Here is a 22624-nt window from a genome sequence, read left to right on the forward strand (position 1 = left end):
TCTTTCTGTGTGATACGAAGCCAATGCACCTGGTAGTTTCCGAGATACAGGCTCGGAGGGAGAGACAGACAGACGGGCTATTCCTATATCCCCACCACATGGAATAATGGTGGGGATACTGATGAGCTGACTAGAAAGTGTGAATGAGGTGGAGTGGAAGATGAAGAGGAGGAGAGACTGAGGAGGAGATGGAGGGATGAGGTGCAGAGATACATGAGAGACAAAGATGTGAGTTGAAGGCTGAGCTGCTGATGACAGAGGGAAGGGTGATGCAGAGGCAGTTTGTACCACCTCTTTCGGAATTAAGAAGTCTGGCTATACAGTAATTATCCAGCGCAATAGAGCCAAAGGTATGTCCAGATAGCGGATCTGTCTAGATACTGGAATTCTCCCCTTGCCCCCTTTTGTACATACCCTAAGTTTGCAAGCCACTGCAAAAGGCCACTACAGTACATCATACAACACTTATTCCTGGTGGCTTACACTACTCTGTCTGGTCAAGACCTGTCCACCACAGCCAAGCAGTTGCCATGGTCAAGCAGACCCATCAACCACAGACAAGCAATCACCAATGCAGGGTCATATCCTGCAGCAGCATGAAAAAAAAAACAAAAAAACGGCCTGGGTGAGCAAAAATGTTCACTTGGCCATAATTTCCACCCACATGCAAGCATTTTGTCCAGATAAAATGGAAAAATGTATGAATAATGGTTTCAAACAGGCAAATCACGGCATCTTAATAATGGATTGTTTGGATAATGGAGCTCTGGATTATCAAGGGATTACTGTAGATACATAAACAGACCATGCATTCTTTTCAGCTGACCCTAGGAACAGTCTATGCCAGAAAGTAATTTCCTCAAGTACAGCAACAGATTGAAAAAAAGAAGGGGGTATGCTAATGACACAAAACTGAGACTATGAGAATGGAAATAATATTCTTGGGATAATTAGTGCTTACCCTTGGGTTCCACTGATAAATTTTACAATTTTCGGGATTAGTGAAGTTTAGGACCAATATGGCTTTCAGCATTTTCATTCTTACTATCCTCTAAATCTCTCTCTTCTGAGCATTTTGAACCCCATCAATAGGTGCCGCAAATGTATAACAACGTTGGAAAATATTTTAGAAATTTTTCCAGAATTTGACTTCAGACTTAGCTCCGGTGGAGATGTTGACTGTAGCATCCTGTGACAGTTCTGTGTTCGTAGATCTGTTAGCTGCAGCTGGCGGGAACTAGTAGTCATTGCATGATGACGTGTATTTAATCTAACCAATTGCTTTTGTTTTCCAAATCACGTGATGATGTGACGGGTGGGAGACGCCCCAGGGTTTGGATTTCAAAAGCACCAGTCCACATCAAGACATGGAAACAGAAGGACAGTGTAGTGGGTGTGCTCCATTGCACCATAAAATAATACAAAGATACTGGTGAAAGAACAAGAGGAGCATAAATTTCCTACGAAAACACGGAGTCCTGCCTTTGTAAGTGTTATGTGAGAAATGCCAAAAGGTGTGTCATCGACATGAGAACAAATAGGTCCTATATCTGGAGGTGTACTCGTTCTTATGGCACGGCAAAGGGTAAGAAAAGGAAAAACTGTAACTTTTCTGTAGTGATTTTAAAGGCAGTAACGTGTCAAGTGGGTTGGTGGAGGATTAGTGCCCCTCCCTGTAAAACAAATAACTCAAGAGTCCTTGGCCACCCTGTGTGGGATTATGGCATCTGGCAATGAATGAATGAATGAATTAATGATTTTAAAGGCAGTATTTTAGCAGGCTGGGTGGTTTAGGTTAGGTTGTGTTGTGGGTCAAACAATAGTATCGGTCCCACAGAAAACTCGAACTTATTCTACCTATCAGCCTATGCACCTCATTTTGCTGTACTCACCAGGATGTGCCGTTGCTCTCGGAAATGAACAGTTTACAAGATTACTGATTTTTTCCTGCAGTACAGCAAGAGCCTGAACCGTCCCGCTGTGCTGCCATGTTTACCAACAGTAGGAGCTGCAGTCCGTCTTACATTGTTGTCAGTTTTTTATATACATTTTAAACCGTTATATATGCATTTTATGATGTTTTGCACTGACTTGACAGTGTTGGAATCACATTACTAATGAAAGCCAATCACAGCTATCCTTCCCTCATCATCAACCAATCACATTTAATTTCATTCCGCCAGTGAGCAAAGTTTCCCGCACTTCGGCAGATTCAAAAGCTGTTCCCTTCATATCCCTCCTGTGTAATGGGTGTGCTATGAAGCCTTGGGAGATTTTCAAGGCTTTTACCAAGAACCTGAGGCTTCCGTCGATTTTCTGCTTAGGCACGGTGTCCTTCCACGTCAGGTGAAGTGTCCTCACTGTCACGTATGACTTCACTTGCGACAAGAAAAGCATCTTTGGGTGTGCCACCAGTGGAGTCTGACCCACCATCTCCAGAGTAAGGTAAGTTAGACCTTGTTAGGGGGGGTTAAGTTAGGTTAGGTTAGGTTACATTGATTAGGGTAGGGTAGGTTGATTAGGTTAGATTAGGTTGGTTAGATTGTTAGGTTAGTTTAGGATTATTTTACTTCAAAACCTGTCCTCTTTCCAGGGCTTCAGTATTGAAACGACATCCAACCTGGGTGTTTCCAATGGTGTTTGGTGTGATTATTGATGATTTTGACTTAAATTTCTGTCAGAAACAATTAGTTTCTGTGATGACAAAAAATGGGTCACATCTCAGAAACTATTGATTTCCAATAGAAATGAGGGTCAAATTTGAACGAATCACACCAAAAACCATTGGAAACACCCAGGTTGGATGAAAAAATAATTGTGAGACCGATACTATATATTGACCGTGTTGTGTTGGGTTGGGTTAGGTTAGGTTAGGTTAGGTTGGGTTGGGTTAGGTTAGGTTTGTAGACAAGGTTTTTCTGATGGTTTTTTATGTGGTTTGAAGGATTCTGATCTTCTTTTCTTTTGGCAAAGCTTTGTTTTCCCTTCTACCACACCCAAAGGGGGAGGGGGGGGAATGGGTGTGCTGTGAAGCCTTGGGAGATTTTCAAGGCTTTTACCAAGAACCTGAGGCTTCCGTCGATTTTCTGCTTAGGCACGGTGTCCTTCCACGTCAGGTGGAGTGTCCTCACTGTCACGTATGACTTCACTTGCGACAAGAAAAGCATCTTTGGGTGTGCCACCAGTGGAGTCTGACCCACCATCTCCAGAGTAAGGTAAGTTAGACCTTGTTAGGGGGGGGTTAAGTTAGGTTACATTGATTAGGGTAAGGTAGGTTGATTAGGTTAGGTTAGGTTGATTAGGGTAGGTTAGGTTGGTTAGATTGTTAGGTTAGTTTAGGTTAGGTTAGGATTATTTTACTTCAAAACCTGTCCTCTTTCCAGGGCTTCAGTATTGAAACGACATCCAACCTGGGTGTTTCCAATGGTTTTTGGTGTGATTATTGATGATTTTGACTTAAATTTCTGTCAGAAACAATCAGTTTCTGTGATGACAAAAAATGGGTCACATCTCAGAAACTATTGATTTCCAATAGAAATGAGGGTCAAATTCGAACGAATCACATCAAAAACCATTGGAAACACCCAGGCTGGATGAAAAAATCAGTGAGACCGTTACTATATATTGACCGTGTTGTGTTGGGTTGGGTTAGGTTAGGTTAGGTTAGGTTAGGTTTGTAGACAAGGTTTTTCTGATGGTTTTTTATGTGGTTTGAAGGATTCTGACCTTCTTTTCTTTTGGCAATGCTTTGTTTTCCCTTCTACCACACCCAAAGGGGGAGGGGGGGGGAATGGGAAAACAAAGCATTTCCGGCAGAAATGAAGGTCAGATTCTTTCAAACCACATCAAAAACCAACAGAAAAACCTTGTTTGCATGTTGAAAACCATAATGGTCCTAAACTTCACTTTTACCCAATTTTCTAAACATAAAATTGGTTTATCCTTAACCTAACTGAAAGGGACAGTGTTATTCCAGATAATCACCTCATAATCTGCTAACTGAATGTACAGGCCTATACTCTTGTTTTTTTTTTATCGAGGCAAAGATGCACTTGACAGATTGGTAATTATTGACTGAATCAACATTGCTTCATAATTTAGCATTATTAACTGACAACAAATATCTGAGGGGGAAATTTGGGTTAGTAAATATTTTTTGGACATGTTGCATTCAGCCAATCTTCATCAACCTGTCAGGTGCATCTTCACCTCAATAAAAAAAAAAACGGAGTATAGTAGGGTACACACCACTGCCTATATATAGTATTTAACATAAATCTTATGCAACCTGGAAGACTAGCTTAGGAAAGATGTCACGAGAAACGGGCTCTATGAAAGAATACAATTACCTTGGTCAAAACCGTATATTCCATGATAACGTCTGTCAGCCACTTGCAGATGCAATTTTATATATATATATATATATATATATATATATATATATATATATATATATATATATATATATGCGGTACGGTATTATGCAGTGCACTGGCTATAGCTACCAGTAATGCCTCTTCTAGTCTCTACAGCGTAGAGTGCTCTCCATTTTGTACCTCCTTATTACATTTGAAGCAAGAAATATATAACTTTACCTCATGAAACTGTCAAAACTGTGGAAAAAGCTGATATTTGTAAGGATAACAGCGTGTTTGCTGTTTCTGTCAACTGAGGATGCCGACCTGCTTTTGCTGTCTTTTTGCTATACTCGAGATGTTTTGTGAGAAAAACCTGAACATTCGTAATTCTATAGTGCTACCATACTTTATTGCTAAGTATCTCATAAATCCAGTTGAAGCACAGAAGCTTCAAGTCGTTTCATGAGTTTATTCAGCGTTTTTTAAACATCTCAGTCTGAACAGAACCATGTAGATGGAAGCACAGGTACGTACCAATCAATGAATATCACATTCATGCAGTAAGAAAGTAATTAAAAATATGAATATCAACAGTTATTACAACAAACATTTTTATTGGCAGTAAAAGGTAAATGACTCAAAACTTGGCTATTTATTCATTAAATATCGTGATTAAGAATACACGGGATTGCCATGCGGGAGATTCTTGTTTATTGTTGTGATCATCAGCTGACTGGTGGCAGGTGTGCAGTCTTGTTTGAGTCGTTCGTGCTTGGTTAGGTATTGCACAGTTATTCAAGGAGATTGGTATGTAGTACCCTTACATATTGGTTTATACCGACCGATGAGTAATAGGCTAAATAAGAAATCCTGGTGAAAAGTACGACAGACGAGCATCCACACAATAAATTAGGTCATTTTTTGTCCCGCTAATACGTATAACGAATATTAAAGCAATAGATTTAAAATAAAAATGGAAAGGTCAGCTTGCCGTTTCGGGCAACCATTGATTTTAATTATGACTGTGTGTGTGTGTGCAGGTCAGTTCAGTTGAATGTCGGGGATAATGCTTTTACAACGGCACCCCCTGATGTATCTTATTACAGTCTGGGTATTATTCAAACTTGTCTAGTTCTTTCAGTTTCTTGGTTCTTATCTGCCAAAATTTATATAATACTGATTTACTTCTATTATACTTCTGTCGAAGAGCAAATTTCCTACTATTGAATCTTCATCCTCATAGCATGGTCTCTGAAGTACTGTGCTTCTTTGTTCCTTGCTGTATGCTAGGCAGTGTAGTACAAAGTGGTTCATATCTTCCATGGTACGGTATCTCCACACATCAGGCACTACGTTGATTGATTACAAAATCTCTCTTCCTCAAGTTCAAATTATTGCTTCTGCACATGAACAGGATCATTGAAGCCTCTCTGTTGTCATACACATGCTCCTGTCCTCCCAGTTCTTTTTGCCATGTTTTATACAATTTCAAACTCGATTTTCCTTCCACTTCTTTTCTTCACTCATTTGTATCCCACTTTCACTTTTTTCCTTATTTCCTCATTTGTCACACCTCGTCCTTTTATCCCAATCATTCTCCTATTCACTATTAAACTCCCTATCCACCTATTCATCTTTTTCTCTCTTATCTCTCCTACTATTTCAAGTAATTCATTCCCTTCCCCTCTCAAAATATACTGCAGATACTTCAGTTGTCCTTCCATTATTCTTGCCTTCATGCTTGTCATGTCTATCTCCCCTCTAAGAGCTGCCGCCTATGTAAACCTCTGTGCTCCCACTATTTGCCTACTAACACTATTCTCCATCCTTTGCAGTCGCTCTACCTCTTGCTTTGTAAAATAGATGACGTTAGCACCATACAGAATTGCTGGGAGAGCTACACTTTTCCAATACCATAAACTGAGGTGAATTCGGATGATTTTCTCATTTTTTTGTGCCATGTAATCTAGTTTTTAATTCAGTCCAAGATCTTAAGCATTGTATGTGGGGCTGGTCCACTAGGGTATCGAATCATAGCAGTAAAAAATTTAAAATGTTTCATATATAATTAGAGCAAATATAGTAATGGGTGTCCAAATTTGTACTCAAACTTTGGTGAATTCGGACACACTGTATAAATTCGTTTATAAATAGAATGCATATGACTACCCTGGGTTCCCAGTTTAGTCTCGGCCGTATGTGGGGCCATTTCGAATGTTCTAGGGCTTTTAAAAAACATGTTCTTCCAGTACAAAAATAATGCCACTCCCTGACAAAATAAGCTAAGGACTATGATGAGATATGAACACAACAGCAAATTTATTTTTTTTCTTGGTTTAAATAAAACATATTAGAACACACGTAGATAATATAAATGTAGCTACAAACCTTAGTACTGTATATTCTTAACAATCATTTCTTGACTAGTAATTTCGTTCTTGGAAGACTAATGGAAAACTAGGTAACCCTTTAACCGTGGGGCGTCACTTTCGTGAAGCTCGGGAGCAAGGGATCATACCGTGGGTCGTCACTTTTGTGATTCTTTGTTATTTTCAATTTGCCCAGGCTTTCAAGTGGTGGCTTCTATCATCTGTCAGTACCGTACTACCAGTGTCCAGCTATACTCAGTTCTGCTAATGTCATCAGCACTCCCATCCACTATTGACAATTTAGCCATTTTTCCCCCCTGTCCTTGACTCCCCTCCTTACCTCCCCTCTATTACCCTCTCCTCCCGCCTACCCAGCTGCGCTATGCTACACAAATGTTGGACGGATTTTTCCACTCATTTTATCCATTGAAATGTGCCCTTTGCCCAATTCTTATAATAAAATGTAAAAGAAAGAGAAAAGGTAATTGATACTGCCATTTGTCTGGAATGGGATGATTATCACCTGGCAGCACCCCACGTGCACTCGTTCGCTAATTTTCCCTGTTTATTTACCCTTGAAATATGCTGTATGACCTATTCTCGTAACAAAAATATACAGTACGGTATATAAGAAAGGAAGGGAGAAGCCTAAGTGATATTTACATTCACCTGGAACTACCTAATTTATTATGTATTGTCTAGATTAGGCCTACCTGCCAATCATATCATAGCATATAAATTAGCTGCTGTTGCCACGCTGACACTGTCAACCCTTCCCTGCCCCTAGGCCACATCATTCAGCTTACTGTCGTCTTTCAAGGTGAAACCACGTCCGATTCGCTCCTGTCCTTAGCCTCCTGCAAAGGGTGACCTCTTCCCCTACTAAACCTCGTGTGGGAAGGGGTAAAGGGCTAAGTGACTCTGTTGTGGAACGTGAACTGGCTAATTTATCAATGATAAGGATGGACAGTGACTAGGATCTTTCTGGTGACTCAAAAACAGTGCATGTGCAAATGTAAATAATGTGTAAATAGCAAGTGAAAGCAATGAATGTAAATATAACTGAATAGTGGAAGATAGTTTTATAAGTTACTGGAATTGACAGTGCATAACATAGTGTAAATAAAATAGAAATGTAAATAAAATAGAGAATGTAAATAGCAGTGTAAATAGTTAGCAATATAAGAATACGAGTATAAATACTTGGAGTAATGAAAGTGAAAGCTTTGCTCTAGTATGTATAAATACTTGGAGTAATGAAAGTGAAAGTGAAAACTTCGTTCTCTATGCTAGTTTACTGAACAGGAAAGTGAATGCCTGGAGTGAAAATAAACTACTAGTACTGAAAGAAACTTATGGATAAATATTGTATATATAAATAAGTGTAATAAAGTACCAGGAATGTAAAGTGTGAGTGTGCCTATGAATAATAAATGACATCTCCGCCTCAGAATACCATTGGGAAACCAGCACCAGAGGAAAGCTCGTATGCGCTCGTAATTAATATTGCTTTCACAGTGTTTTTTATTTTTTTGGAATATGGATTTCAGACTACTTGAAATTCGTAGAATAGTGTTTGTAGTTATAATATCAGATAATATCAGGCAGTGGTAACCATATTATGGGGTATCAGGAAGTGTAAAGTAGAGACTTCGTTACCCAACTTCAGAAGTCTCCACAAGTCCTACGGTAGTCGACAAAGGCTCAACAAACATTCCAGGAGAAAGCTGAAGGTATGTGCCATATGCATATGTAATTATAATATTTTAGGACTAATAACCATGCCACGTTGAGTACACCGCTTCCCGTCCGATCAGCGAAGTTAAGCAACGTTGGGTCTGTTAGTACTTGGGTGGGTGACCGCCAGGGAACACCAGATGCTGTTGGCATCCCTACGTGTCAAGTGGGGTTGGTGGAGGATTAGTGCCCCTCCCTGTAAAACAATTAACTCTAAGCCCTTGACCCCCCCGTTTGGGATACATGGCATCTGGCAATGGATGGATGGATGGACTAACAACTGATTTTTGACAAATATTTTAAAAAGTCAGTCAGAGCACGAATATCCCCGCGGGACGTGCAAGGACCGCCTCCGACATGCCCGCGGTTTAGGGGTCAAAGGTGATATTTAACATGATTATTTGGCTTTACCAATTTTTTGCTTGCCTTTTTCACAACAGTAAGGACCTTGATCTCTACCAGTTCTTTTCTTAAATGTTCGAGTCATTGGGTGACCTTGCTTAAACAAATAGTATCATAAAAGCTCAAGAGTATGCCTGTAAATGACACATATGAACCCAGTTACACACAATATCCACATCTAGCAAATTTATAGGCAATTGTACTTTGTAAAAAGTGTTATTTTTTCATTTATACTCCCCCTGTCCGAATTCACCCTAATGTCTGAACTGACTCCAATTTGCATTAAAATGTTAAAAATTTCATTAAATGCCCAGTTAAGAGATTAATTGAGAAGATGATGCCAAGTACTTACTTTGCACTTTCATACTACACATGAAAGTACATCTGGGCACCGAAGATTTTCCTGCATCTGTTCATTAACATTTCTGCCAAAGAAAGTTTGCTAATATTACGAATTTTATTCTTTTTACACATGTTTGCTTTTTAGTATATATTAGGTATATGTCATGTGATATATTAAATATCTTTATACACAAAAGTACAGTAAAGAACTACAAACAGTTGGATGCAAACTGATTTCTAATATGTTTATTCATTAATTATTAATTTAGATAACTTTTTATTGCAATACTGTAATATCTGAATTCGCCCCGAGTCCAAATTCTCCCCTGTTTATGGTATGTTTTTCCTATTAGTAATCTTAAACAACTCCTTGCCACTACTGAGTATGTCACATTTGCTAATCTTATTGCCTTTTCTATCATTTGTTCTTTCTGTACCTTGAAACAGTGTGTACAGTAATCACTCCAATATCCGGATCAATAGAGCCATCGGTAGGTTCGGATATTGGTTTTGTCCGGATATTGGGCCCCAGCTTATGGACTTGTACTTACGGACCCTAACACAGAGAAACACCTATACAACTCCCTCCGGACATGCATAGCACCTATTTAACACCCAAATCACACCAATAAGGCACATAAATGACTGAAATAAATGCAATAGACACATAAAATGTGGGTTTAGAAGTATGTTCATACATTAATAAACATTCTGGTACTTATGGACTCTAACCGAACCTAACCTAACCGAACCTAACCGAACTCTGAAAAACCCATTCCTACTGCACATGCATGAGGTAAGTTTAGTATGGAAAGAAGTACAGTATGACACTTTCTGGTAAGTATAGTATGGGAAAAAATACAATATGAAACATTCTGGTAAATATAGTATGGAAAATAGTACAACATGAAACATTTTGGCTACTTACAGCAAGTCCCTGGCCACCTCGATGAATAACCGCCTCCTCTCGGACTCTGACAGTAAGAACGATTTCCTGAAGCACTTGCACTACACTCTTCCTGAAGTCTTGCACTGAACTTAGTCACTAACACACAGAAGTCCGTTCTTTTCACAGTGTTCACTTTAGTCCAAATAATGTTCCATTAAATTTAAGTGTTGCACATTAACTTTTCCCAAGTTTTTAAGTTTCCAAAGCCAAAACAAAGAAGGTTAGTTACGTTAAATTTCTTTTCTACTTAGTCTTTTCTCCCAACTTGAAAACCTTAACACAACACACCGTTTTTTTCACTGCACAACACTCAAAATTCCCGTGTGGTCTAGTGGAGAAGTTCTTGCTGTTTATTCACTGTCAGAGCCCGAGAGTATCACTGGCAGGCGTCCAAGGGGTGCATCGGTGGGTAGTGGTGATGGCGTACCGACTACAGAAGACTCTGAAGACAGCCGCAAACTCACGTCGAGCGGTGACTCCACTGTAGCTGATGTGCTGGGCTGTGGCTCGGAGCATGAGGGCCTGTCTTGGGGAGGCAACGGAGTGGAACCAGGGCTTGGCACAGCGGGGGTCACGGGCCTGAAAAAACTGTCAATCGTTGACTGACGCAAGGACCGACGATTCTGGCGATTGATGATGCGCTGCCGGAAAGCACGCACTTCCTCCACGAGTCCCAAGGGCCCCATCTCCCTGTCGCAGTCCGGGTGTTCCAGGTAGTCTAGGACGAACTCTAGATGTTCCCGGAGTGCGCTCAGCTTGGGGATGGCTGGAGTAGTGTCCTGCTGGGCGGAGTCTGCATCATCATCGCCTTCGTCGTCGGAATCTTCAAGTTCGGGACTGACACCAGCAACCGAAGACGCGATCTCGATATCAGACAACGTCTGATACCCAGGATCGCCCTCGTCGTCGTCCAACCACTCACGAACATCGTCCACATCAACATCGTCGCCGTGCGTACGTAGCCGTGCATGGAAGTCATCCACGTCAAACCCTAGGAAATCGTACTCCACATCTGTTCCGAGAAGCAGACGAGACCAACCATTTTCAAGAGTTTTCACAGGGACTTCCTTCCATGCACTAGCCCAGTTGTACAGCGCAGACTTGATGTTGTAGCGGCGAAGGTTTTCCAAAGTCCGCTTGCCTCGAGTGTCACGTCCTTCCCTGCGCTCGTCCTCGTCCTCGAGAACCACCATCACCTCGTCCAGGAACTTCCGACGGTACAGGCGCTTTGTTGCCACGATCACTCCTTGGTCCATTGGTTGAATGAGAGCAGTCGTATTAGGTGGCAGAAACATGCACCTAATACGGCCATTCTCAGCAACCAAGTCCTTGTCGCACGGGTGGGCAGGTGCATTGTCGAGGAGAAGGAGAGCCTTTACCTGGTCGCGAGGAATTCCCAGTGTCTTCGTCTGGTAATGTATGACCTCCTTGACGAAGTGATGGTGAAACCAGTCTTTGAAAATCACAGCTGTGAACCATGCTTTCAAAGAATGGTACCATACGACAGGAAGGACATCCATCACCCCACGAAGGCACCGAGGCTGCTTTGCACGGCCAACAATAACGGGCTTAAGCCGGTGCATGCCGTTAGCATTGGCACAACACAAAGCAGATATCCGTTCCTTAGAAAGCTTGCGGCCAGGTACACGCTTCTCCGTCTCATCGGCGAGAGTGTTCGTTGGCACCGAGCGATAGAATAGGCCAGTTTCGTCAGCGTTATAGACTTGACCGAGAGTGAGGCCCTCCCTGTCGATCAAGCCTTTCACCTTGTGCCGAAACTCGTCCACTCCATCCTCGTTAGCGTCCAATGCTTCGCCATGTGCTTTACGGTTAGTAAGGCCATGTCGCAACTTGAACGCGAAGAGCCAACCCTCGGATGCCTTGAAGTCTAGGGCGTCGTGAAGCCTTGCAAACTTCTCAGCAGCAGCCTTCAGCTCCGTTCCACGTACCATCACACCAGCTGCACGTTGCTGTCGATACCAAATCAACGTGGAGCGGTCGATCTCTGCATACTTGGGAGTAAACATAACCTTCCTCTCCACGTTGCGTTTGCTTCTCGACGAGAAGTCAGCCGTGTACTGCATGAGCTTGTCTCGGGAACGCTTGATATCAAACAAAGTCGACCGGGCCAGGTTGAACTCGCGGAGAATGCGAGAGGAAGACCAACCCGCATCAGCCTTCTCCAATATCTCCCGTTTCTTCTCCAGAGTCAACACCACTCTCTTCCTTTTCTCAGGAGGCGGGGCCATCATCACACACACTAAGAGTAGGGCAGAGAGCAGCAGGAGGCCTTGCAGCAAGTACGGCACCACCACAAAAGCGAGCACGTGGGCAGCCATGACGAAGAGCGCAGGTCCAGTCGCGGTGAGAGACAGGCGGGAAGTGGGGAGGATGCAGCGGCGCTCTATCGGACGTCGGAGGAATGACGAACCAAAACAATGCTCTCACGCGGCGCGCGCGGCAAGTTCAAATTACGGACGGCAAAAAATCGGTTTTTTTTTCCAATTTTTTTGGATTTTCGGACCATTTTGGGAATGTTTGATCCCAGGACGATAAGGTTCGGTTAGTGGGGATGTTCGGTTATTGGGCGTCCGGATATTAGAGTGATTACTGTATTATCGTTTATCGTAATTCCCAAATGCTTTATTTTATCAGTAACCATTATTCCTGCAATTTCCCACGGCTTTTCCTTCTTATTAAATACTATTATTTTACACTTCTGCCTGTTCATTTCTAACCCACACTCTTTCTTACATTTATTACAGCCTCTATGACTCTCTGCATCTTCCACACTCTGTCCCAACATCATGCCATCATCAGCATGCCATCGGTAGGTTACTAAGTTAAACAACGTAGTGGACCCCGTACACCCCTGTCTTATTCTGCTAGTTACTAGGATTTTTTATTCTGCCCTCTCCCCAAGTCTTACAGTTGTGTTATCCTCCTCATACAGATTTGCTATTATTTCTGTTATTTGTGGACTTATCCAGTAATTTTTCAGTACCTCTGTCATCTTATCTCTTTTGGTGCTATCAAATGCTTTAGCATAATCCGTCGATATCACGACTAATGGTTTCCTCATTTCGAATGTTTTCTCTATACAGTACCGTAAGATGAAAATATTATTTTCTACCCTTCCTTCTTTCGTAAAACCTGCGTGATTATCTTTTCCCCACTCATTTTTCTCAATTTGCTCTTCAGTACTCATTACAGCCGTTATTAGTTTAAACCCTATATTTGTTAGTGCTATAGGTCTAAATTCTTTAACTTGAGGTTTTCTTGTCTTAGATGTCATTACCGTATTAGATTCCTGCCAACCCTCTGGTATATTCCCTGTCCGTATTACTTCTTTTAACAATTTCACCAACAACTGCAGCAATATGTCACTCTCTAGGAATACTTTAAAGAACTCTGGCTTTATTTCGTCTGGTCCTGGGGCTTTCTTAGTTTTCATCTTTTCTAGAAATTTTTGTACTCTTTCTACATTTATTACTTCATCTTCCATGTGTGCAATTTTATTCTTCACTTCTAGTGCCATATCTAAATGTTCTGTTATTCCATGAGGACATATATTAATATAATTTATATCACTTTCCTCTAACTCTTCCTCCTTTGTATTCTCTCCTTGATTGCCCTCTAGTCTCATCTTCAAATTTTCTCTCTCCCTCCTATACCTTTCTGTACTGTCTGTACTCCAAACCTCATGTATCTCATTAACATGCTTTCCATAAATTTTACCCCAAAAGTTCATAACTTCCCCTTTTATATTTTCCTTACTTATTTTATCTCCATTTTCCTTGAACACACCATCCATAAAACTGCTTTTTTCTTTATCCCTTTCTCCTTCAGCATTTTTATGTACGGTACTTCCATGTATTTTTCCCATTACTATGATCCCTCTTTATTTCCTTTGCTATCTTCTTCTTGTGAGTGTACCTCTCTTTCCTAATTAATAGTTGTACCGGTACTTTTATTTTTTGCTCCTCATATAAAATTTTCCATCTGCTCATCACCTCCTCACTACCTTCATTCCTCCTATTTCTATTTAACCTTCTCCTTTCCTTTATTTCCGCCCTTGGAAGGAAAGTCATGGTTGCTGGGGGCAAGCAGATGTTAGAATCTGCTAATTCAGGAATAATGACAGAAATAGAAATCAAACCACCCAGCTCTGTGTGTGTGTGTGTGAATGATCAGATTTCCCTCAAACTTTCCACATGTCATTGGCTTTTGAGTTATGCCCCCCTCCCCCTTCTCTGACAGTAACTGGGGATGAGGAAGGATTTGTGGGTTTTGGGTGGGGGAGCATGGCTTAGTGGTAATTTCTGAAAGAAATGATGGTGCAAGGAGATCGAATTAAAAAAAAAAAAAAAAACAGTAAGTGTATGCTTTAGTTGAAGCACTTGAAGGACCTTACCAATTTAGTTCATATCCCTCTAGTTTGTTTTCTCTATTTTTCTGACTACCGGTATTTCCAGGGTGGTAAATTACCTTTTCCTGAAAAGTTTCCCACTGTTTTCACCATCATGTTGTATAACCTAACTACTGGGTGTTTGTCGGAACTGTAAAAAAATTGGTGGCACGGCTGCGCCGGGTGTTGGTAGGAACTGTACTTGTTTTCCCAGCACAGTTAGAAGTGGACGCCACTTTATCTCGTCACCAAAAGCTCAGGGGACACTCCCACCAGCCTGCCCAACCATACCTCAGTTGTTTCTGTGACTGCCAGGTGTAGGACTATCTTTTCTTAACTTTTCTTGTCCAATTTCATTCCCGCCTTACGTGGACTTTTGCCTCATCCTTCCCTGCCAATCCTCTTTCCAAGGATACTAGGAAAAGATTCAGTGATATAGTGCCATAGGGTGTGCCTTGGACACCAATGTGTCTAGTTTTTCTAGTAATGATTAAGTTATCACGTTGAGAGCAAAACCATAGTCGGGGCCATGGGCAGGCACACAAACACGTCCTGTTTCTTTCATCATTACTCATCAACACAATGATATACAGACCTGGGGATATTTTCATTTGCAAAAAGAAGAGTTGATGAGCAATATGGTCTTTAATTCATTTCCCTAACTGCTATAGTTTCTAAGATGTTAAGGTCAGAAGTAAAGCTATTTTTTGTTTTTTTTCCGTACTGAGGTGCGGCGTGAGCAGATTTTAGCCTGGCATCCTTGGATTAAGCAGTACCTATGTTTGTTTGTCTTACTTAGCATACTCCAAGGTGGTTTTCATTTCCCAACTTCACAGCTGGATGCTAGGTTACGTTAGGTTGGGTTGGGTTAGGTTAGGTTAGGTTAAATTACATCATCATTAGGTACAGTTTAGCTAGGTTAAACCTGTTAACTGCTCATGGCGTTTTTTTGGAGGTGTCCTTGGTGCGCAGACATAGGGGTAAAAGTGAAATTTCCCAAAGGCCAAATTTTGTCTTAGGAATTGATAGAACATATGCCAAAGTATATGGTAACAAAATATTAGCTCAATATTTACCTTGGTAAAGCCGTGGATGAACATCAAAGTGTCTGATTCCCTATCGGAATGTATGGTTTTCGTTTTCTTTTTCGGTTTTGGTTTTGAAGGCTCAAACATGCTTGCATGGGTTGGCCTCGGTCACCATGGCACTATATTCGAAATTCGCCCACGCAGCCAGGGCTGAATTGAGCAATCGCACTCGGAACAGACCAGGCTGTATAGAGCAGTTAATTGGTTAATTAAAACATTTAGGTTAGGACAGTCCCTTGTGCCTTTATGATAGACAGATCAAATTAGTTGACATGGCAGAACATAACAAAAAACAACGGTGAAACAGATTTTGCATGAAATGTTTATTTACCACCCCAGAAATAATTTTAAAAATATAACAAACTATCAAGAAGAAGATGAACCGCCTTGGTAAGGTGCTTCTGCTCAATTATATAAAGCATATGTTTACGGTACCCGAGTGCGGTAGCTCAGTGGTAGGGTGTTGGGTTCATAATCGTGAGGTTGCGAGTTCGCGCCCCGCCTGGTGGCTGCTGTGCTGGGAGGGGTAGCGCTTCCCTGCAACCCTAGCAGGGGTATATGATCTGATGAGGTCTAACTTGGGGATTAATCCCCCTTATCCTAACTAGGGGCTGTGCCTCCAGAGTCCCCCCTCCCAGATGGTATTAACCTGCCCCGTACCCATGACATATGATGCACGTCGCAACTTTTTTTCACACTCAGTCCCCACGTCGTATGATGTACATTTTTCTATTACAAGGTCCGTCGATTGCACATTTTTCAAATTTTGCGCATGATTTTTGGTACATAGGCCTATACACAGGACACCTTCCTCTACCACACCTTAGTACATTTTAGTACATTACTGATACCGTGTGTGCCTGAGATAATACTAGGCTCACTATAATAGTAAGGCTTGTAAATATGTGATAATATGATGCTCACTGCAATAGTAAGGCCTGTAAATATGTGATAAGTTATATAAGGTGGAAACTGGTATAATGTTGGTGGAAAAGTACAATGTAAGTTGAAACAACAGTCATAGTGAGTTAGTTGTGCAAGAATTCGGCAATTTTTATGTGTTCATGAATGAAACAATGCTTATATCGCCTATATTTTTGTGTGAAAACCAATATATTTTTGTACTATATGTAAATTTGTACCATATTAATAAATATCTACATATTTTCAGTGGTTCCAGTAGTTACCCTACCATAGAAAATGCGACAGTAGCAGCACGGCTACAGAAAACACACTTATCAGGTGTTCAGAGGGTCACCTGTCTAGACCATTTTTAACCTCAGGTGAGCACTTTCTTGGTGATTTTCTATTGTTTCTCACCAAAAGTAGAGGTTTGAGCCCCCCCCCCCAAAAAAATAGAAAATTTGTTGGGTTTTGGGGGTGGGTTTTGTAATAAATTATTCAGTACGAGGCGGATTAGCCACCACATAATATTCAGACCTAACCTTCAAATTGCAGAAATCATATCATACTGGTTGTTTTGCCACAAAAATGAAGGTGGGAATAGATTGAACACTAGAAAAAGTTATCTTAACTGGAGGTTGCAGCTCCTCAGACCTCCCAACAACGTCATCAACCTCCTCGGGTTGAAACCCAACCTTCAGTATGCAGAAATCGTACCTTCTTAAAGGTTATCCTATATTCATAGTACTACCTGTGCTGTGTATCCTTTTATAGCCAGATGCCATAATCCTGTAAGGGATGGCTGTATATCTTTGAGTGAGTTGTTTTATGGGGAGGGCAGTAACCCCTGCAAATCCACTTGTTGACACATAGGGGATATGTATGGGTTGGTTATGTTGTTACCACTCAGCTTTGTAAATGGTTTTCTGGCTTACAGGAAACCATTAGACTTGTCATTTAGTGTAAAGCCACCTGAAAAGTGAGAGGAAAGATGAGAGAAGAAAAAGAATGAAATATGTGAAAGAAGAAGCAGCTATGCAGCACTACATCAAGTGAGTGGATGATGGTCACTGCCACCTGCCACCAGTTAATAGTACCGTACCATAAATGATCAATATTTTGCCAAATGGGCACAGGCTTTCCTAATTTGCCATTGAAATGAGTCTTTCACAGGTTACGGTACTGTGTTTGCTCTGTGGATTTCCATAAATGCGGAACTTTTTTTCTTTTACCAGTGAAATGTGTAAAGACTTGTTTATTTCACATATCGTCACTGTGATGAAGTTGCTACCAAGAGCAGAACTTGCTGCCAAGCTCTTTGCATAATATCAAATTCTCTACCAATATGTTCAGTTTGGATAATTTCATTTGATTAAGTTAGGATAGGATAGGTTACCGTAGGTTGTGATAGATTAGGTTTCTGAAGTTAGGACTTAGCCCAGACTGGGATTTTGCTCGATAGGTATTTGGAGGCTCTCGAAGGTAAGGTTAAGTGGCAATCTTTGGTTGTTAATGTTAATGGGGGTCTGGGAGAGAAGCCCTCAGCTAGGGAAAGCTAGATGTCAGACTGGATCATTAATTCCTCATAGATTTGAATGTTTGATGCACAGACAGTGAGGTCATTGATAATCAACTCATCGAGTCAGTTACTAGCTGCCACAGGTGAACTGGCAACTTTTTAAATACCCGAAAATAGGTAGCTATACTGTACTTTGTTTTTTCCAAGCACATTCTGTAGTAAAATAATTAGACTTAACTGTGTCACATCTGTAGTATACCAAAATTGCTTTCCTTCAGATCATGAGTTTGTAAGAATATGGCTAAAATCACCTATGCCTGTTTGGTAAAAAATTACTGTACCCATAAATGTTTCTCTTCTGTTTATTTACACAGTAGTTTTTTTTTTTTTTTTTTTTTTATAAGTAACAGAACAGAAGAAGGAAAAAAAAAATAAAGAACAGCCCATACACCAGGTTACAGGTGTTGTCCATTCATTAAAAAATCTGTAACAGTTGGACTTGAACAGCTGTAGGTTGAAGTCTGGGGTGGAAACCACTCTGGGGAAGTGAGTTCCGAAGAGATGCAGTTCAGGGAATAAAAGAATTCTGATAGGCAGAAGTTCTACAATAGGATAGTGTGACAGTCCAGTCATGAGTGCTACTAGATGATTGTTTAGCATGGGGGAAGGCATGGAGAGATGTCACAATGAAAGCAACATCATCTGAGCATTTGCCATAAAAGTATCTGTAAAATAAAGCAAGGGAGGCAACATTCCTTCTTACTTGTAGGGGAGGTAGTTCATTTGTAATAGGAGGGTTATTAACCTGTCAGGGCCCAGTGTTGCCTGTAGATGACAAAAGTTTGTTTGCAAGCAGATTTTAAGTTTTATTACATAGCCCTTAAATTTCTGGTTTCAACAGAGCTCAGTCATGTCTATTTTCTTTGATATAGTCAGCTGGATCCATTGTTTACATGAGGAGCTACAACAAGAGAACGAGGAGGGTGTGGTGAAGAGTTTTCACCAAATTTTCGAGTACCATATTCCACATGACTGCTAAAAGAGTAAAGAGGTGAGTGATTGGATTCAGTGTCTTTGTTGGACAACCTAAATAGTTGCTAAGTAATAACAAAACATCCATATAAATATATGAACACTGTCCTCTGTGCTAATTTATAATTTATATAGCCTGTCACCTGTAGGTGACACTGGGCACTGGAGCTACTATTTTGATACCAGTGTCTAGCAGTAACAGATGATGATTGAGAATTTTATAGTTTATATTGTAGTTTTTATGTTCTTGACTTCTCAGTGGCTAGGGTAATTAACCCGCCGCGTGCCAGTGCCGTTTTAAAACAGTCTAAAATAAAAAACTTCACTGTGATCGCATTTTTCAAGATTTGCGGGTAAAAATTGGCAGGCATGTAAGGTAACTGTTCCTCTACCATCCCCCAGGCTGTCAAGGCCATACACTCGCTCCCCCTCTCACGCTCGCTCTGCCTCACTATGCCTGTGTGCCTCACCCAGTGCTGTACATAGTGGAGGCATTTTGTAAATATTTTCATGTAAGTGTAAGTTGTAAATATTTTCTTGTAAGTGTAAGGTGGTGGCGACCATCATCCACTCACTTGATGTAGTGCTGCCTACTTCTTCCTTAGTCTCTATCATTCTTTTTCTGTGCCTGCCCTCCTCTCTTCGTATGTCTCCCATCTTTCCTGTCACTTCTTATTGCTCTTCTTTCCTTTACAGGTGGCTTTACATTGAGTGACAAGCCAAATGGTTTCCTGTAAGCCAAGAAACCATTTACAATGCTGGGTGGTAACCATATAACCAACCCATACGTGCTCCCTACGTGTCAACAAGTGGGTTGGTGGAGGGTTAGTGTCCCTCCCCGTAAAACCAATAACTCAAAGTCAAGTGGCCACCCCTTATGGGATAATGGCGTCTGGCAATAGATAGATAGATAGAAGTGTAAGGACTATATAGTGAAGTGAAGTTGTAAATACCATCTTGTAAGTGCTAGGATTGTACATAATGAAGTCAGGTTGTACCTATCTTCAAGTAAGTGTAAGATAATGCAATCACAGTGAGAAAGACATGCAAATTGTGATAGATGCTGAAGTAATAAGTGATCAGAAAAGTAACTCTACCTACCTCTTCCTTAGCCTTTATCATTCTTTTTCTGTGTCTGTCCTCCTCTCTTCCTATTTCTCCCATCTTTCCTGTCACTTCTTATTGCTTTTCTTTCCTTCACAGGTGGCTTTACATTGAGTGACAAGCCAAATGGTTTCCTGTAAGCCAAGAAGCCATTTACAACGCTGGGTGGTTACCATATAACCAACCTATACGTGCTCCCTACATGTCAACAAGTGGGTTGGTGGAGGGTTAGTGCCCCTCCCTGTAAAATAAGTAACTCAAAGTCAAGTGGCCACCCCTTACGGGATTATGGCGTCTGGCAGTAGATAGATAGATAGATAGAAAAGTAACTGAACATTGCTATACCGGTACCTTCCCATCATAAATACCAGAATATGCCTTACATAGCATGAGAGAGCGGCTATACCTGTACACGAGTATGCAGGACTCAATAAAACTCATTTCCGAGCCTCGGTGAACATTTTAATGGCAAAATTCGTGGTTTCCACATCAAATTCTATCATTTTAGCCCCCCCCCCAAAAAAAAAGTAAAAAAATGGCCTACTGGGGTGACCTAGAGGGCTAAGAATAGCCAGCACGCGGCAGGTTAATATAATGGATTATTTAATGATATATTTGTGGATATGATGATCGAACTGTTAGGGTATTTATCTTATTTATAGTTTTCTCTTTTCTCTTGCTTTATTCTGACTGTTGATGAGGTGCTGCAAATATTGGAAACCCCCAGACAATAAGAACCAGGAATCCCAGGGTTCAGATAAAGAAATTAGAGGCAGGGCTGTAAAAAAAATAAGAATTTTCCCTGCACAAGATGGGGCTGAAACAGATGAGGATTCGAATGACGAAAATACCAGAAATTTGAACCATCTTACTGCAGCTCTGCTACTTTCACCTTACTGCAGTTCATCCAGTTCAGAATGTGAAGTAATGGCTAATGCTGGAGAGACAGGAAAAACTAGGAATGAAAATACCAAGAATGAAGGACAACCTGTGGTAGGTGGGGGCACTCACCATCCACTTACTTGATGTATTGCTTCTCTCAGGTGTCCGCCCTTTCCTCCCCTCCATCCATCTTTCCTTCCATCCTCTTCTGTCTTTCTTTCCTTCATTTATTCCTTATCCTTCTGCCTATGGGTAACTTTACACTCCCTCTTCTGTCTTTCTTTCCTTCATTCTTTCCTCTTACTTCTGCCTGTGGGTGACTCTACTCTGAGTGACAAGCAAAATGGTTTTCTGTACACCAGTAAACTATTTACTATGCTGGGTGGTAACCATATAACCAAATTATGGCGCCTGGTGGTTTAGTGGGTAATTAAGGCACTCCAATCGGATTGAGCCATTGAAGGTATATGTCCAAGGGATGGTTGGGGTTTATTGCTCTTGTAATACCACTCAGGGATGAGTGAGGCTGGTCACTCTCACCTTAAATGTCAGGACCAACTTGCCTAGCCCCGGGCTTCTACGCTCCTCATGGGGCAACATGGGATTGGATGATGGATGGCTGGAGGAAGGACAACCTTGGAATAGGAAAGTACGTACTGATGCTGACATAACTGGGCATGTACAGGAGTCATGCAACCAAGCCCCATGTGCAGAGTGTCACCGATGGACCAGAATTGTGTGCGAAAAGTGAAAATTACCTCTTCATATTTACTGCTTTTATGTCTTCCATTCCAGATAGGAAAATATATGGCATAGAGGGTTTTGTGTTGTTTGGATGGATTACTTATATTCCATTAGTTGAGTTTCCTTTGCTTTTATATGGTGCCAATGGTGCTGCATCATGTATCTAACATTCTATGAATCGATTTTTTTTTTTTTTTTTTTTAAATGAATTGGAGCGGAGGGGGGACGTGGAAGGCGTGTGCAAGATATTCATAGAAGAAATCTGTACACCATATGAGGTGGTGTGTGGGTCGAGGAGAAGACGAAAGGGGGTGCAATGAACAGCATGGTGGACTGAAAGGTGAGACAGGCTATGGTGCAAAAGTAGAAAACATGTAGTGAGTGGATGAGAAACAGGAGCATGGAGGAAGTTGAGAGACGGAAGATAGAGTTACATGTAAAGAGGAAGAGAGAGGTGAAAAGATTAGTTAGAGAGAGTAAGAAGAGAGTGGATGAGGAATTTGGAAGGAATCTGAGTGTAAAGTGGAGGGAATAAAAGAAAATGTTTTGGAAGGAGGTAAAGAGAATTAGACAGGGTGGTAAAGAAGTAAGTTAGGGAAAGAAAGATAAAAATGGTAGATTGCTAGTGGAGAAGGAGAAAAAGTGACCAGATGGAGAGAACATTTTAAGGAACTGTTGAACATAGAGAATGAAGGTAATGCAAGTATAAGTGGCTGAGAATGGCTGGGAGAAGGAGGAAGTGAGAAGAGAGGAAGAAATCAGTAGGATGGAAGTAGTGGAAGTAATA

The 22624-nt window shown here is 41.1% G+C and overlaps 1 long non-coding RNA gene and 1 pseudogene across 1 annotated transcript in view; both read left to right on the forward strand.

The window, feature by feature from the left end:
• Nucleotides 1-5096: 5096 nt before the first annotated feature.
• LOC145390678 (uncharacterized) overlaps nt 5097-22624 on the forward strand; it is a 63023-nt gene continuing 45495 nt past the window's right edge. The window contains exons 1-3 of the long non-coding RNA XR_013895702.1: nt 5097-5165; nt 16825-16936; nt 19008-19126. This is a non-coding gene — a long non-coding RNA (uncharacterized LOC145390678). The remainder of the gene's footprint in view (nt 5166-16824; nt 16937-19007; nt 19127-22624) is intronic.
• LOC145390837 (5S ribosomal RNA) lies at nt 8499-8616 on the forward strand (annotated as a pseudogene).

The sequence above is a fragment of the Coenobita brevimanus genome, chromosome 15 (genome assembly GCF_032717465.1).
Source record: "Coenobita brevimanus isolate Jiangsu-jjx chromosome 15, ASM3271746v2, whole genome shotgun sequence".
In the NCBI taxonomy this organism is placed as follows: Eukaryota; Metazoa; Arthropoda; class Malacostraca; order Decapoda; family Coenobitidae; genus Coenobita; species Coenobita brevimanus.